Source organism: Symphalangus syndactylus, chromosome 13 (assembly GCF_028878055.3).
Source record: "Symphalangus syndactylus isolate Jambi chromosome 13, NHGRI_mSymSyn1-v2.1_pri, whole genome shotgun sequence".
NCBI lineage: Eukaryota > Metazoa > Chordata > Mammalia > Primates > Hylobatidae > Symphalangus > Symphalangus syndactylus.
Genome location: NC_072435.2, coordinates 128,832,951 through 128,847,566, shown reverse-complemented (window position 1 = coordinate 128,847,566; position 14,616 = coordinate 128,832,951). Strand labels below are relative to the sequence as shown.

The window sequence follows — 14,616 nt, the reverse complement described above, 5'->3', positions numbered from 1 at the left end:
TTGTTCCATTTTCCAGATACAGAGTTATAATACAAATTTAAAATGGGGCAAAGACAAAAACCAATTCTTCTATATAAACTAGTGAATTTTGTAGTTATTGTAATCACATTAGTCAGGGTTCTCCAGAAAGGCAGAATCAATAGGATATATGTAGATAGACAGATGAGAGAAGATTCATTAGGGGAATTCGTTCACATAATTATGGAGGCTGAGAAGTTCCACAATAGCCTGTCTCCGAGTTGGAGAACCAGGAAAGCTGGTAGCATGGCTCACTCCAGACACAAAGGACTCAGAATCAGGGAAGCCAGTGGTGTAACTCTGATTCTGAGGCCAAAGGTCTGAGACCCTGAAGTTCTGATGTCAAGGGCAGGAGAAGAAAGATGTTTCCATTTCAGAAGGAGATAATTCACCTTTCCTTTTCCTTGTTGTTCTATCTGGGCTCTCAACCAATTGGATGATGCCTGTATTCATCCATTTTTATACAGCTATGAAGAAATGCCTGAGTCTGAGCAATCAATAAAGAACAAAGAGGTTTAATGGGCTGACAGTTCCACATGGCTGCAGGGGCCTCACAATCATGGCAGAAGGGGAAGCAAAGCCGTCCTTCTTCACATGGCAGCAACAAGGAGAAGTGCTGAGCCAAAGGGGAAAAACCCCTTATGAAACCATCAGATCATGAGAACTCACTCACTGTCATGGGAACAGCATGGCAGTAACCACCACCGTGATTCAATCACCTCCCACTGGGTCCCTCCCACGACATGTAGGGATTATAGGAACTACAATTCAAGATGAGATCTGGGTGGGGGCATAGCCAAGCCATATCAGTGCCCATCCACATTGGGTCATGGTTATCTCAGTGTCTTCCCGAAACACCCTCACAGATATGCCCAGAAATTCTGTTTTACCAGCTATGTGTGTCTCTTAATCCAATTAAGTAGATGTCTAAAATTAACCATCAGAATATTTATGCCCGATTCATGGCTGAAATTTCAGGATGAAAGCTATGAAATCTCTATTTGTGTTTGTATATCTATTAATGTATGTTATGTATATGTGATGTTTTCTTAATTCCAGATAGCATTGCAAAATTCATTTATAAAATCCTCTAAAAGTGCTCTATTCTAACTTGGCTTGGAAAAAAATAAGCATTTATAAAGAAATATTCACCAAACCCTAGAAATATAGGAAATGATCAAATGTTTTTTAAGTTAACACGATTTGGATAAAACTTAGTTAAATAAGATTAATATAATATTTTTGGTGTCATAAAACAACTATGTCTTCAAAGTTATCACTATTGAATATAAAACAAACATAAATTCCTATTCTGCTTGAGTTCCAGTCAAATAAGCTAATATTATACTTACTAGAAATGTAAAATCTTAAAGCTTATAGATTTGATTCTAATTAATTTGTCATTCTTATGAAAAACATTATTTTTTTATGGTGAAAAGATACACATATATTTAGAGTTAGCCAGCTGGACTCAGTTTAGATGATCCCAATTTTGTTGCGACATCCAAAACATCATAATCAGGAGCCAGTCGAACATATGCCTTCTTCTCTTTATCAGGACAAATGAGGGTGGTGACCTCGGCCACATCACTGTCATAGCGCTTCTTCTTCACAGCCTGTTTGATCTGGCGCTTCTGGCTTTAACATCCACAATGAACACAAGCATGTTGTTTTCTTCTATCTTCTTCTGGCTGACTCAGCGGTCAGTGGAAACTTGATGATAGCACAGTGGTCAAGCTTATTTCTCCTGGGGGTGCTCTTCCAAGGATATCTGGGATGCCTCCGGAGTCGCAGTGTCTTGGGCTGCCTGAAGGTGAGTGACATGCGGATCTTCTTTTTTGCGTGTGGCTGTGGACACCTTTCAACACTGCCTTCGTGGCCTTTAAAGCCTTCGCTTTGGCTTCGGCTTTAGGAGGGGCAGGAGCTTCCTTCGCTTTCGGTGCCATCTTGTGAAAAGCGAAAAGCATTATTTCAAAAATAATCTGTTTACAGTAAATCTGCCTAACAGTAGTTTCCAAAGTACTTGTGGTAATTTTTAACCTTAAAGTTAAGCTAAGTAAAAGATTTGCCTTAAATATCTAGACCATTTATAAATAAGATACAATACTAAAACGTTAATTACTGAACATAAATAATTCAAGTTTATATACTTTTGGCTTCCTATTTTTACAGAGAGACTAAAGATATTTTGGCCCATTAATAAACATCTTTTTTTCTGCCACACTGAGAAATTGTATTATGAGGAAACACATCCCTCTAGATGTTGGGAGATGGTATATTCCTACATTTTCTAACCTACTATAGAATGCTAATATATGACAGTTTATAACTGTCTACTTCCTAGTTTTCTCTGGAAAATAAGAGATTACTAAGTATTAAAATTATAATCAATATATGTAAATAAAACTACTAGACATAATAGAATAACTAGAAACAACTCTATGCAAAGCATGCAAGAAAAGTAGGGCACGTTTCACAAGTAAATTAGGTCGTATTTTTTGTAAGGAAAATGATACATAAGATACAAACAAAAAGAGATACCTAACCTTTCCTGTGTTATATTTGTATGGGTAAAATGTTAAGTTTTCAGAAATTATATAAAATTCCTGGAAATGTGTCAATGTCCTCCTTATCCATGCTATGTGCCAGTACAGAGTAATGAGTCATAATTCCAATTATTATTTTAAATTTTGTGCCAGGTGCACTGGCTCATGCCTGTAATCCCAGCACTTTGGGAGGTTGAGGCGGGTGGATCACAAGGTCAGGAGATCCAGACCATCCTGGCTAACCCGGTGAATCCCCGTCTCTATTAAAAATACAAAAATTAGCCAGGCGTGGTTGCGGGCGCCTGTAGTCCCACTCGGGAGGCTGAGGCAGGAGAATGGCGTGAACCCGGGAGACAGAGCTTGCAGTGAGCCAAGTTCGCGCCACTGCACTCCAGCCTGGGTGACAGAGCAAGACTCTGTCTCTAAATAAATAAATAAATGTATGGCACAGAAAAAATCGAATATCCTTGTCAGTTGTGGTATAATGAACTCTCATCAGATCTTTCATCACAGCCACTTCATACTCTATGTTATTTAGATATTACTTCCCCCTGATGCTTTTCTGAAAGCTCCTGCAATCAGCTAGAGGTCAGAATGTTCATCTCCAACACAGGACTCCCTCTAAGACTCACGGAAAAGCCCATGACAGGTACTCTGGTTATAGGCTTCTGATGATATTGCTTAAATAATTTTAAGACCATGCACTTGACTCAGCGAAGATCTCCAGAAGTCTGGTTGAGAAATTGATAGGTTCATGACACTGCCAACCCAAGATCCAGCAAGACTGGAATTGATTACATGGCACTGAATGAACTGATGAAAATTGATTATAATTTTATAGCTTTTTGGAGCACTGCTGGTTCTTTAATGTTCTAGTTTCTGGATTTAAGAAATCTCTTTCTCTTAATCTAACTGTAACTTACAACAATTTAGTAGATTATACTTTTGTAAACAGAAATGAAGCATTTATCTTTTTTCTCTGCCTGATTTTTCCAGAATTTTGAAATCCTTACTGAATACTCTTATTTTCATGATGATATAGTTGTTAGCAAAAGTCCAGTAAGAATCTATTCGCCTTATAACAGGACATAATTGGAAATTTTGGTTATTTTACTGGAATATCATATTTAGGAAGTGTACCTAAGATCAGTTATGACCAGCAATTTTAAGGAAGTAAGGTTGACTTTTATGGAGACAATGCTTACAAAGCACTGTGAGAAACGGGAAAGTTCTTCCTCAAAGATTATAAAGTCACAGCTATCCACTATTTTTATGTGTGTGTGTGTGTGTGTGTGTAATCCAAATCACTTGTCCTAGCTTGCTCCAGCAGGCCTGGACAGAACTAGACAAGCCCCACCCCATAGTGCATGCCATTCCTTATTTGGAGATGCTTCCTTAACTATCCCTGGGCAACTTCCTTTTCTTTCTTTGTTGTATTCCCCTTACCTAATTAAGAAAGTTTTAAACTAACAGCCAATCAGGTAAAGTGTAAAATGTGAGGTCCTATTTCAGCCAATGGAAACTGGACACAACACTAGGGTAGACATATCAGGTTATAAGTAACTCTGTCTCCTTTGTTTGGTGTGCTCTTGTGGCTGGACAGCTATTGAGTAGCAGCCTTTATGAAGAAAGTAAAGCTCGCCTCGCTAAGAGATCATTTGTTTCCATGTTAGTTCTTTTTTTTTGGAACACCAAAAACTTCATTCCCACCAGCACTCTGAGAATAGCCAGCCTGATACCTAGATTACAGGGTTCGCAGCCTTACAGGTTAGTAAAGAAGGCCATTTCCTGGTAGGCCCAGGAATTTAGGGATATTTTGGGGGCTTCAAGAGGAGAGGAATTCACACAAAGCTATGAGGACTGCAGCTGAAATCTGATAGTATGTTCTTAGCTTGGCTTTTAGCCTGAATTAGACCTTTAAAAGTGAAATCTGAGATTCTGTATGAAAACTTCCAGCAAAGAAACTTGAAAGCACCTATGTGGTCATCTCCTGTTCTTGCTGCACTTATGTAAATAATCAAGCAAAATCTAACAAAACTAGACTTATTTTTAAAACAAGAATAGTCTTACTTTATGATCAAAAATGATGGTTACTACAGAGAGAAATTTTATGTTTCAATGGAAAACTACAACATGGCCGGGCATGGTAGCACATGCCTATAATTCCAGCACTTTGGGAGGCCAGGAGTTCAAGACCAGCCTGGGTGACATGGTGAAACCCCATCTCTACCAAGAATACAAAACTTAGATGGGCATGATGGCATGTGCCTGTAGTCCCAGCTAATCATGAGGCTGAGGAGGGAGGATCGCTTACACCCAGGAGGTAGAGGTTGCAGTGAGCTGTGATTGCACCTTTGCACTCCAGCCTGGGCAACAGAGCCAGACCCTGTCTCAAAAAACATTTTTTTAAAGGAAAACTATAGCTATTGTGGACTATCAGATTCTAGTCTTGTTTCTTGTTTTGGGGCTATTTTTACCACTTTATAAACTGGATCCTGCCATCTGATGAATTTTGTCCCACAATGATACTTGTGGAATAAGAAGCCAAGTATTGTCTCTCCTACTAATATATCTATTGTCAGTTAATTTGAAGGTCTCCAGCCCTGGAACAAAGAAGAGGAAGGTTTTGCTCCCCATAATGCATAACCAAATTGTGGTACATTCATGCACTGGAATACTATTTAGCCATAGAAAGGAACAAGCTATCAACTCACACAAAGACATGAGTGAATCTTGCATGCACATTGCTAAGGGGAAGAAGAGAGTCTGAGGAGGATACACACAGTGTGACCTCATTTAATGAGACACTGGAGAAGGCAAACTCCACAGATGGGAAGCCATCCGCTCCATGGGGTGGGGGTTTGAAGCATTCCATACGATACTTTAATAGTGGGATACCTACCACAATGCATTTGTCAAAATATGCAGAATTTCATGGCCAAATGGGTAAATCAAACTCTATTCAAATTAAATAAAATTACTCAGGATGTGGAGTATCCCAGGACAGAATACATCATGTGAAAAAGAATTTACGCTACAAGTTACTATGGTTTGGATGTAGTTTGTCCCCGCAAAAACTAGTGTTGAAATTTGACCCCAATGTGGCAGTGTGGGGCTGTCGGGCCTAGTGGACAGTGTTTGGGTCATGGGGACGGATCCCTCATGAATAGATTAATGTTCTCCATGGGGGTGAGTGGGTTCTGCTCTCACAGGAATGGATTAATTCCTTCAGGAGTAGGTAATTAAAAAGAGTCTGGCTTCCTTGGCTTCCCTCTTGCTTTCACTTTTGCTATGTGATCTCTGGTGCACCCCTTGCTCCCCTTCCACTTTCCACCATGAGGTGAAAAAGACTGAGGCCGCACCAAATGCAACTGCCCAATCTCAGACTTTCCAGCCACACGTATTGGGAGCCAAATGAACCTTTTTTACTAATAAATTACCCAGCCTCAGGTATTCTGTTACAGAAGCACAAAATGGACTAAGACACAAATGTAGGTAAAAACTCACTGAAGGTGCAGGGAAAATGGTGTTGAATAGAATCTGTAGGCTGAAGGCAAATGAACTATACTTCATCACTGGATTCCATTTTATAAAGTTCTTTCCAACAGAAGCAATTGTGAACAATTGTAAAACCACAGTGTCTGTATCTGGAATAAAACAATGACTTACATAAGTCGCAGATGGTGGGAACCAGGTTTCTCACTGTTGAAGTGGGAGGTTACAAATTAGCAAGGCGAGAAGGCTAGAATGATCCCTGTGATAGTAGATCAGGGGTGGAGACATCAACGTAAACTTATGTTTAGTTTAATATAGATACACACAGTTCTACATAGGAAACTTTATAATTAGGTGTGTGTAGGTAGGTTAGATACCCACATGTACTTCCTAGCATTGCTAATGAGGGACAAGATACAATGTGCTCATTCAGCAGCCAGATGTAAGTTTTCCTGCCATTCTGAAAGGAATCAGGCTCATTGAAGAAATGTCTGATACTAGAACTGGGACAGTAAATATAGGAGCCAGGATAATCCGGAAGATCAGAAAGTAAGTAAGTACTAAAAAAATTAAAATATATCAAAGAAAAATGAGCCAATAAAAACAGCTACCGATGGCCAACACAGGAATGAATTGTGCAACATAATGCTGCAGTGTTGAATACTAACTAAAGCTTAAAGTGATTATCTAGGTGTCTGTATTTGTATACATAGGTGAATGAGCAAATGGAGTTGCATAGAAATGTCCTTTGCAAAAGAATTCCAAATAGTTGATGCAGACACTCAGCCATCAAGAAGGTGGAGCCAACTCCTCACTCCGTAAGTGTGGGCTCTGCATAGTGACTTGCTCCAAAAGAACACATGCAGTATGGACAAGGAGGAAAAATAACTTCACAGTGGAGAAACCTGACAAATGGTAGCTCTGCCAAATGATCCAAGTGAACATCAAACGTGACAGTTCACCTTGAGAACATGAAGTGACAATGGGGGACATTCTACAAAATTCCTGACCAATCCTCCTCAGCACTATCAAGGTCAGCATGAGATGGAAAGCCTGACACACTGTCACAGCCAGGAAGAGCCCACGTGATGACTACATGTCATGTGGGATCCTGGATGGGATCCTGGGTCAGAGGAAGACAGAACTAAGGGAATCCAAATGAAATATGAACTTTAGTTAACAATAGTCTATCAGTATTGGTTCATTAACTGTGACAAATTATGTAAGATATTAATGAGCCATGTGAGACACAGGGATAGAAGATGTTAATGAGAGGAAACTAGCTTGAGGCTACATGGGAAATCTCTGCTCTTTTTTTGGCAATTTCTATGTAAGTAAAAAAAATATGTAAAATAAAACTTTATTTAAAACAGTGTTTTTTTAACACTTCCTTGTTTAATTATTTATACCATGAATTACTAGTAATTGACACTGTTAACTAGTCCTGTTTTTTTAAATAAGAGCGTTTATGACACAAAAAATTAAACAGTGCAGACTGATATATAAATCAAAACAAATGTTCTTCACATGTTTTCTGTTACAGTAGAAACACATGTGTGTTACTTTGTAAAAATATGTTCCAATGGCAAATTGATTCACTGTGATGAGATCACTTATTCCAAAGACTTCTCGTGTTTATTTTGTTCCCAAATTTTGTTCACAAAATTTATTTTGTTCCCAAATTTATTTTGTTGTATTATGGTTACCTTTTAGCCATAATACAACAGAATCAAATATTGGCCACTGGGAAAAAATATCCAAAGAAAGAAAGAGTGTGAACAGAACTTATGACCATGATGATTCAATGTTTTACCACAATGCTTTCTAAAACAGAAGAGTGTAAAAGGATATTCAAAGTCAATTTCCTCAGCGAGGCTTTGCAGAAAATGAGGAAACTACAAAAACAAAAATGGCAGGACATTCTATGGGTGATTTTAAATGTTGCTATGTTTTATGGGAAAAAAATACTTTACCTTTTAAAGAATCACAAAAAATTATTGGAAACCCAAACTCTGGAATGTTTGCAAATTTAGTTGAGCTTCTATGTAATTATGTCTGTATAGGTAGCCATGAAGTTGATTTTTTAAAAATCTGTGCCTTATTTGTGTAATAAAATACACAATGAATAATTAATGCTCATAGGAAAACCTTATGAAGGGAAAATAAATCTTGGGGACCCAAAATCACTAAGCTAAAGGGAAAAGTCAAGCTGGGAACTGCTTAGGGCAAATCTGCCTCCCATTCTATCAAAAGACACCCATCTGCTCACTGAGGTAAATGCATATCTGATTGCCTCATTTGGAGAGGGTAATCAGCAATGCGAAAGAATGAAACTGTTTGTCTCTTACCTACCTATGACCTGGAAGCCCCCTCTCTGGCCTTCTCACCTTTCCAGACTGAACCAATGTACATCTTACACATATTGATTTATGTCTCATGCCTCCCTAAAGTGTATAAAACCAAGCTGTGCCCCGACGACCTTGGGCCCATGTTGTCAGGACCTCCTGAGGATGCATCACAGGCACACATCCTCAAGCTTGGCAAAATAAACTTTCTAAAAAATCAGAGAACTGTCTCAGATTTTCAGGGTTCACACATGTAAGGTAGGATGTCAATGTTTATAAAACAGACATTATTCTATCTACTATTAGAAATATGCTGCCAATTAACCTTAGACTTTCTCAACAAACTAAAAAATGTTGATGAGGTACAAATAATATATCTAAGCTTAAATAGTGTTGCTAGTTTTAATATATCCACTTTTCAATTTTTCAATACTATTTTTACTAATTTAACACTGTAAGAAAAATGAGTAATTAAAACATGAATAAAAGTGTTTACAGGGGGTGCACATGTTTCCTCCAGACTCTGCCTATCCCCAGCTTTCATCCCAACTGTCCTGATGGTGGCTCTAAGCGTTTCTCCTTCCTCTATACCAAGATCTCTCCCCAGAAACAAACCCAAATCTTACTATATGTTATGGCACGTTGTGATGATGAGCAGCGATGAGCAGCCGAAGCCTCAAGGAAGGGATGCTTTTGTAAAACGAGACTTGTAGAATATAACATATGAAAGTAAAGCCCGTGGCAGAGCTCCCTCCTCAGCACACGGGGAGCAGACAGGAAGCTTTCGCCTCACCTTCCTCAAAGGCCTGCAGCCATATTGGCATTCATGATAGTCATAGGTATCGTTCTCCAAATATTTTCAGTTCATTTTTTATGAATGCATTCTGACTGTTCCATCTCACCTACTTAAATTTTCCCATGGCCACATGACTTTTTTTTTTTTTTTGTCAGTGGAGGTGAGAAGCAATAACATGTGACTTTTTCAGGAGAAATCTCCAAGAAACAGAGTTCCATTCCGTAGGCTTTTTTCTCTTTTCTATAGCAATGGGGATCATATTGATGGTCCCTCCTTCCGTCTGGATTCCTGTGTTAGGATGACACAGCACAGAGCTACCTCTCACCTGACCCGTGATGAGATGTAAATAAATGACGAAGAAGATTTTTGAGCCACTGATATTCGGAGGTTGTTTGTCACCACAGTTTAACCTAACCCCCATTGACTGATGCACGGCTGAAGAATGAGTCCGAACTGGATCTGGACAAGACATGTGAAGAGCGCTCCAGGCTGAGTAAAATTCAAGTGTTGTCTCAAAGATAACAGTGAGCAAGACATGTTATTGGGGTGGGTGTGTGATAAATAAGGTATATCAGGTGAGAATAATAAGAAATGCAACTTTAAAAGACGGTGCTGATTTGGACTGTGGAGAGATTCAAATGCCCTGTTTAGCATTTAAGATTGTGATGGATGAACAAACTAATTAACAGCCCAAAATGAAAGCTTGGGATAAACATCTGAGGGTGTCTAATATCCCATCTTTCATCTTAGAATGGGCAGAGTCCTTGACCCCCTTCTAGGGAGACTTCCAAAAGAAAAAAGACCCGCATTTCTTCAACAACCCACACTGAGAGACTTTCCTGCACTTTTGACCTGTGGCTAACACTCCTCACCTTCCATTCTGTCATCAGTGTTTTAGGGAAACACCTTTAACTCTCTATGATTTACAGGTTATTAAGTGGCCCTTACAATTCTAATGATGAGGGTGTCTGAGCTCACAGCAGCAAGCAGGCATGTGTGCTCAGCAGCCACGTGGCTCATCTGCTAGGAGCTTACTAAATACGATGTTCTACAACATTGCTTAACACAAGGGGAGACGCTGCTGACTCAGTGTTTAATTGCTCACCTACTTCTTTTTCTGCCCTCTGGGGCTTCTAAGATGAAAAGAACCCAGGGGTGATACAGTGAGTCAAAGGGGTGCCAGCCGCATCACAGCAAAATAGATTCCTAAAAAATCCCTGGCCTAAGATGACAGCCTTGGCTGGATAAGTTTGAATGTGCCGATAGTGGACATGGTAGAATGAAGGTGGTTGAAATGTTCATATCAAAGAACTTCCACCCAGATTGCAAGAAAAGAGAGAGGAATGGAGATGGCAGCAGGAGTCCCTATAATAAAAGCAGATGTTTTGAGATCAGTTACATTTCTTCTGACAAAAATTAAAGGCAGAAACAAAAGTTTAGCCTGAGGCTACAATTAATTGGGCAATAAGCCAGAGGCATATATGGCATAGACAGATTTAAACATTTCTCCCTTATATTAATACAAATACTAAAATTACAAATACTTTGATTCCAAATAAAACAAATATTTAAAAATTTTAATGAATAAACACTGGGGTCTACAGTAGTATTTGAAGGAGATCTCATAAACAGGTTTGTTTCTGAAGGTTAGAACTGATGGTCTAGAGAATTCACTTCATTCCAGAGAAAGAGATGAATTTCTTAGGTTCCTTCAGGAATGTGTCTAGCTTTGCCTCATCTTTGTTTGAACTATGGATACAGCAGAAGAAAACATGAGGATTTCACAGATTTAAGGTGCAAAAAGTCACTGGGTTCTCTAAGAAGTCTGGGATTTTTCTGCTGGAAAAATACGTTTGTTGAGAAAAAATGAGTTGGAGGAGGCTGTTATTGAAGTGAAGCAGAATTGTTTTTACTAATCTGCTTATTACCCACTCTGTAGTGTGGAAACAAATTATTCATACACAAGGTCCTCTTACTGTTCCTAGAATGCAGTGGAAAGAGAACAGATTAGTTTTTCTCCCTCAGAAAACAACCACTAGAAACATCCTACCTCAGATGAGATACTGCCTAATTATTTTAAAAAGACAGTGAAAAATCATGGATGTAAATGTTTGCTACAAAATAAATACATGCTAGAAACAGAGCATCTGGTTCACAGCTATATTAGAGCTACCTATGTTCCCTGTCACTGAGATTAAAACAGAAATGTCCAATACAATCATTCACAGCATCGGAGAGGGGAAGTTGAAGGATGGAAAGGCCAGGCATAAAAGGATTTCAGAATTTCAGTCCATAAGGACGTGGCTTTGTGCATTGTCTGTTACTGTGAGCAAGGTGAAGTTTGGAGAATGAAAACGTGCAGCAATAAGGGCTCCTTTGTCCATCTCACCTCTCCAGATGCCAAGTTTCACACATGTTGCATTTTAATTGAAAGGTTGATACAATGTTTTTTAAAGAACACTTGCGGTGTTTGAAATGACAAAGGCTGCTGTGACAAAAAAGCAGGGAAAGAGAATTTTTTTTTAAAAAAGCAAACACACCAACAAAAACCCCACAGAAAAGCAAACAACAAACAAACAAAAAACAGGAAGAATTCAAACACCCTGGGCTATGACTACTTCCAGAAAGGGGCTACAAGAGGCAGTTGGAAATTCTATTTGCTTTGCAACTGTGGGTTTTCCGGACTGCTTCCTGTCTAAAGTATATTACTCTGCTTTTGGTTCATGAAGTTATCCATTTCTGTTTGCTGGAACAGCTACGTATTTTCTTTATCTATCATCTATCTATCTACCTGCCCATCATCTATCTATCTATTTATTATCTATCTTTTCTACCTTTCGCTATCAAGAGCTTGGGTCAAGCAGGATAGAATTCCAATGTATGTTCACTCTACCATTTAAAACAAGAGCTCTTGTAGGCATTCTCCATCACATCATAAATTTCAGCTTTCTAAAACAGGGTGTGGCAAACTACCATGCATGGACCATGTCTGACACAGTCTGCGTTTGTAAGTAAAGTTGTAATGGGACACAGCCAATACATGTGTTACATAATGTCTCTGGCTACTTTCATGATATAATGGAAGAGCTGAGTCACAGCTCACTATAACCTCAAACTCCTGGGCTCAAGTGATCCTGCCACCTCAGCCTCCTAAGTAGCTTGGACTACAGGTGTGCACCGCCATTCCAGGCTTGTCTAACATTTTTATGTGTTGCTTCATCCAGTTTGCTAGAGTTTTTGAAGATTTCCATCTTCATTCATGAGGGATAATAGTCTGCACATTTATTTTCTTGTGATGCTTTTGTCTGATTTGTTATCTGGGTAATACTGGCCCGAAAAATGAATTGATGTTTTCCTGCTTCTCTGCTTTGCAAGTGTTTGTGTAGGATTGGTTATTCGTTAAGTGTTTAATAGAATTCACTAGTGAAGCTATGTGAGCCTGGGCTAGACTGATGAAGAGTTTTCATTAGTCTAATCTATTTACTTGCTGTATGAGTACTCATATATTCTCTTTCTTCTTGGTTTACTTTTACAATTTGTGTATAGCAGGGAATTTGTTTCTAATTTGTAGTATTTCATGCTTCTAGGTTTTCATGGAAGTTGAGATGTAAGAATAAAAATAATGTTGGGAGAAGGAAGTTGTGGACAATCCGTGAATATCCCAAAATCTGTTGTAGGAAGGTTAAGATTTTTTTTTTTTTTTTGCCGTACTTAATACTCATATTTATAGTGTGAGACAAATGTAATGTTGCATATAAATACAACTAGAAAAATATGCCATTTGTCTTAGTATTTAATCAAGATGGAAGTCTGGGCCTACCTCCTCTCTTTCATTAATATGTAGACAGGACACCAACACAGATTTGAATGAAGACAAACAAAATGTTAGCAAATGAAGAATGGTATGAATTGGTTAAAATGTGATGAAATAGAGTGGTGAATATTTACATAGAATCCATGATGTGTTAGGTGCTATTTCAAGCTATTTGCACATACAGTTTTAACACCAATGACATTAAAATGTATAACACAAAGATTCATATAAATAAAAATTACAACATTGAAAATAATATTAGGTGACACTAAAACTGTCATAGAAATACACATTTATGTAAAATATAAAGTAACATCAAGTATTAAATAAATTTTAGAAACTTTGATTACTAATCAGATGAACAAGTGATTAGCCTTTTTATCCAGTAAACAAGGCATACATATTATTTTCAAATTCCAGAGACAAATATTTTAAATATTGAAGTTTAAGACCTAAAAATGTATCACTGACTTCATGGAAGTAGATATTCACTAGGTGATATTTTCTAGGCTCTCTGAAATTACATCAGAAAAATGTGAATTAGAATATAACCCATAAATAATATCTGGCCACATACAAAGTAATTGAAGATCAATTTAAATAACTATTGGATTAAGAAATAGAGACTGATGTAAATTTACAGGGTCATGGAGGATCTAAGGAGGAAGCATTGACACTGGAACCCAAGGGCCTGGGATTACAGAACAGATTCTACCAGTGCTAACTTACTGCTCCAGAGAAAACATCAATTCTGTTCATGTTCAGGTACTATTCATCAAGAAAGGGATTACAACTTCAGAAATGTGTTCAAAATGTATCCATACTTTGACGTATTAATGAAGTAATCACATTCTACACATAACTACTCCATATGGAATATTGGGGAGAGGGTGTTCCAAATAAAGAGACTGAGGATTTCTCATGAGAACTCAGTGTCTGCAAGAAAATGTCTAAGTAAAATATTTTACTTATGTGGAAAGTGTGGATGTTTGGGCATCAAAAGTTTCAAAAATCCCTAAAATGTACAATGGAGATGAGGAGAAAATATCAGAATTCCCCAGCACCAGAAATGAGGCAAGAAAAAATTCAGGGGAGTTGTAAATGTGAAAAGCCAATGGCTGGTCCCATGGCAACATTGATAACCTTGTGCCAGGACAACTGGAATACATACATAAACATGCAGATTGAAAATATTTACAATATGAGATTTCCCTCATGTGAGAACTGAATTATAAAGATTGAAGCATATAAGAAAATAAGCTACCAGAATTTAAGCTACCAGAATAAATTCGATTACACATGAATTTCTGATATTGAAATTGTCACAAATGTTTGAGTTGCTAGTGGAAGACAAAAGATATATAATCTTGGGAGTCCTAGGGCCTTGCCCACTGCCAGTCCCTCTCCACACTACTACAGCTGATGCTTTCTGGAAAGCGCCACCTCCTGGCAGGAGGCCAACCAGCACAAATAGAGCATTAAACCACCAAAGCTAAGGACCGTCACAGAGTCTATTGCACCCTTCACGACCTCCACTGGAACAGGTGCTGGTATCCATGGCTGAGAGACCCATAGATGGTTCACATCACAGGGCTCTATGCA

General features: G+C 38.3%; 1 pseudogene; it reads right to left on the bottom strand.

Moving 5' to 3' along the window:
* Nucleotides 1-885: 885 nt before the first annotated feature.
* Nucleotides 886-6,560, bottom strand: LOC129461135 (large ribosomal subunit protein uL23-like; annotated as a pseudogene).
* Nucleotides 6,561-14,616: the final 8,056 nt, after the last annotated feature.